Below are 4,548 nucleotides of genomic sequence, written 5' to 3'. Positions count from 1 at the left end.
TCACAATAACCACAATATGTGTTAGTAATTGGCCGAACAATGTTTTATTGTTTATGCATTTGACACTGAGAACATCGCATTAAAGAGCGCCTATTTTAAACGCGCATTTCATTACTAGTTTATTGACAGTTATTTTTCCTTTATTCAAATTTTGTAACCCATTCCTTAAACGAAAACGCTAAAAAGCAATATATGCACTCTTACAACAGACTTTTCAATGAAATTATGAAGTTTTGCTCAAGTCTACAAACTTGTATATCAATTTCAGGTTGAGCATACAGATTATTTCACTTCATTCTTGTACAATGGTTTAGGGCAAGGTAATTTAGTTTAGTTTTAATTATAAGTGATAATATTTGGTTGGGTTAACGTAGCACCAACACAGTATAAGTCATAGGTCGACATCCCATGTTTACTGATTGAAGACGACCTCATGCTGGTGCCAATCTGTACATTATTTCAGGCACATTTATAATTTCAGATAACCTGAGTAGAGCTGTACAACCGACGTTCCGTAAGCTAGCTGGATAGCTTTCTCACATGAAGAATCCGCTAAGTAGACGCTAGCGCAGCGCGAATCTACAGAGGTTAGAGACAAGTGGTTTGAAGACAACGACCCTAACCACTAGCCACAAGGACGCGCTTTTAAACTTATAAAACGGTTAAATGACAAACATCGAAACACACACAGACTTCATATAAATATGGTACTTACTTATTTTCTTAACACTCTTCACTCTGACTGGATAGGGCGTTCGCAACAACGCACCATCTGATCCAGAACCTATTTGTATTGCCTAGCTCTTTAGGTTCTACGACAAGAATTGTTTGCCTTCATCTCCGCTTGATGACATGTCCCGAACTTTGGCTTAGCTCCATGACATCTTGGTCTTGGACAACTCTTTGGGTTCTATGCCAAGAGCTTGTTTGCCTACATCTCCGCCAGATGCCTTGTCCCGAACGTTGGCTTAGCACCATAATACATTGGTCCTAGTTCTTTGCCAAGAATGTCATTGCCTTCCTCTTCGCCTGATATCTTTCAGCCTTTTTTTTCCTTGTTGATTTGTTCTCATATTTTGAGGACACTAGTCTAGAACCTGTCTTGAAATATTGCGCTGTGCTCTGAGAGTGGTTGGAGATATTGAATGGCAACCTACAGGATCTACCTCGAGTAAGTGTTTTACAAAAACTTGCAGACGTTATTTCTTCGCCATGTTTTAGCGCCATACAAATGTCTTAACGATGCTGTTATCTTTGTTCTCAAGTTGATGTTAGGGTCATGCCATATATTGGCCTCAGGTTTGCTAAAACATGACAGACTTTCCCTATCATCGACTTACTATCTCCTTCTGTGCGCCAGGTCTTGCTGATAATGCTGTCAAGATAGATTCAAGAGTCAACGTTCATAATACCTTAGCAGCTCACATAGCAGCTAAATGAATACAATGCCGTTACTTCAAACAAGTGAACGGTAGTGGAGCATTTGACCGATTACGCTCCATTCGCAGCTCACTGAATACACTCACGGTAAGTAAGAAAGAGAGCGACAGTGGAACGTGTGACCGATGCGCAAAAGAGTATCGACCGATGCGCAGGAGAGTACGTTCTTAATGGCTTGTCCCCTGAGTGTCACCTTGGTTGATACGTTGGTATTGATCATTAGACGTTGATTTCAAGCCTTATTGATCTCACTTCTTCTTACGGTGTATATGGGTGCAGGCATGAGGTATGCCAATATGATCTGCATGATCTTCTAGCTGTCTCGTTTGGGTCCACTGTATTTCTTTCACATATCAAATGTTTCTTCATAACCCAGTATAATACAATCGAAAAGACAGCAAGCAGCTTTGTGTGAATGGTCCAGAGAGGAAAATGTCGTGACAGTTGTTGTTGTACAGGCTATGATTATATCAACAATCTAGCCTGTGGCACCACGGTACCTTATTATCTGTCGGGTCGTATCTCTCTACAATGATTCGAACGCTTTGAATGAAGTTGAATTGCTGTAGACATTTCCATCCGATAGTTTGTTCGATAATAGTTCTGACTTTTGCAATCTGGTCTGCTGAAGATCCACGTGCTTGCTCTTTTCTGACAAACCTCTTCAAGACAAGCAATCTTGATGCCCGGAAGTCGCTAGCATTGTACTATCATGAGAGTGAGGATATCATATGGATTCCTCTCCAATTATATGTGTCGCTCAGAATGCCTTTATATGGACCTTTACTATATACCCATTGTCACTCTCACAGGAATCGGCTCTGTCGGACATGATGTCTGATATGATGACTGTTGATTCCTTCATAGTTTTTGAAGCCTTTCCATTCTTGAGTTTGTTGATTGCCTGTGTGACTTCCTTCTGACTTTTCCTTTTGTTTCTGTCCAGATCTGTTTACCATTTCTATGTAATGTTTGGTAGTTGTCTTTGTGATGTGTTGCATTCAGGAGTTGTGTTTTCAGCTATGGTTTTGATGGGATATTCCGTTGCATTGCTGTTTTTGACATGTTCCACTGAGTTTCTCTGACATCCTGCGAATTTATGAGTTATCCATTACAGCTAACCATGCTGTTGAGCAATCATGCTGTTGAGCTGCTTTCTCTGGGTTTTTTTGGTCAGTTTCCTTGCATGCAGCACTTTATAACCTCTTTTTATTACGCTGAACGCACTCTAAATATTTTGCTGTTGTAAAAATTGTCAGAATTTCTACCGCGATTCATTTTTAATTCAGTTGAATTTATGAAATACAAGTAAAATTCTTTTAACAACGGTTTTGCTATTTTACTTTTGCTTTAGAACTATAGCTTGCAATTGCTACCGCCGTCCTTGAACAAACTTATTCAAACCAAGCCTGCAACACATTCAAATTTTCCGTGTTGGGCTTTCTTTAAGCATTCTGTTTTCTCCATTTTTTTGCTTTTTTAACACTTCATATTGTTTAAAAGTAACTGGCTCTAAAATAAAATATAAAATGTTAAAAATAGCTTTAAATGAAATTCAATTTTCTATAAAGTTTTTTATCCTGATCTTAACGGTATAAACAAAGTCAAAGCAAAATTATATACAATGCATGTTGTTTCGTTCTTACTATGTTTTTGTTTTATACTCCCGCAACTGAAGTTTCTTGGAATCACGTGCTCGACGGTCGGCCCGTCAGTTCGTTCGCTCGTCCGTCGGCCGGTTCACTTCATGGTTTCCAGACGATAACTGCAGTTTGGATCGAGTTATTGTATTCAAACTTGATATATAGCAAGCGAATTTAAAAATCCCGGTTGGGATTGCTTTTGGACCCCCTAGGGTCAAGGTCAATTTCACCGATACTAAAAACAGAAAAATGGTGTCCGGATGATTACAAGAGTTAGCAATGAGATATTGTAGTCAAACTTCAACTTGGTATATAGCAAATTTATATGAAGACCCCGGTTGGATTGCTTTTGGACTCCACTGAGTCAAGGTCACTGGTACTTAAAATACAATAAAAACGATTTCCAGACGATAACTAGAGTAAGCAACGAGATATATAGCACGCTGATGCGGAAATCTTGCTTTGGATTGCTTTTGGATCTCATTGGGTCAAGGTCGATGCCACTGTTACTAAAAAATAGAAGAATGGTTTATGTACGATAACTTGAGTTAGGAGTGAAATATTGTAATAAAACTTGCCATTTAGCAAGCTTATAAAAGACCTACCTTTGGATTGTTGTTGGACCGCCCACGGTCAATGTCACTGTTACTAAATATAGATGTTTAAAAACATTTCTTTCTCTTTTTGTTTAGAGATGACTATACTCTTTTAACAGGGCATTTACTTATAATGATTATTGGCACACAGGATAAACATCAAAAAACAAATGTCAAGATCAAATATGATAAACAAGATCAACAAGGAAAGGTGGCGTTCAATGAACGCAACCCCCATATGACCCAGCAACAAGAACCAGTGGCAAGGAGCCCAGGCGGACCCCAAACAAAAACAGGACAGGGCTTGCTTCAGACCACTTATTTTTTAAAAAAAGTTAAGCTGGCGGATGGCGGTATGAATCACATTAAATACTTTTTTATAGTTGACGGTGCATTCGTTGCCATGACGCCCTATGCTTGAGATAGTTTCCTGGAATTTTTACACTCACCGCTAAAACACATCTTAATGAGGTTAAAAGACCTTAGGACCATTATGTGCTCATTCAGACTGAAATACCACACTTGGAGGTAGGGGGTCTATAAAATTGAAAGCAAAATTGGCAGTATCTTATCCTTTCTCAACTTGACTTTTGTAATGGACATACCCGCCTATCAAATGGGTAGTCTTCAAAAATACAATAGAAATAGTGAAAACAGAATCTCTAAAGAAAGCCCAACACGGCAAAATTGTAAAATGTTGCAGGCTCGTGATGTTTACCTCCAGTAACAGCTGTTGTGTCCAATACTTGATTACTTCTTCCGATTTTGGAATGGTTCATTTTAGTTTGAAACTTGTGATATCCATTTAATTACAGCAGTTGTCAGTCTCATTGTTTTATATATTACCAGCTTGAATTCGGAATGCAACT

The sequence above is a fragment of the Ruditapes philippinarum genome, unplaced genomic scaffold, assembly GCF_026571515.1.
Source record: "Ruditapes philippinarum isolate M1 unplaced genomic scaffold, ASM2657151v2 ctg772_1_1_1_1, whole genome shotgun sequence".
Lineage (NCBI taxonomy): Eukaryota > Metazoa > Mollusca > Bivalvia > Venerida > Veneridae > Ruditapes > Ruditapes philippinarum.
Note: the sequence above shows the minus strand (reverse complement) of the source record.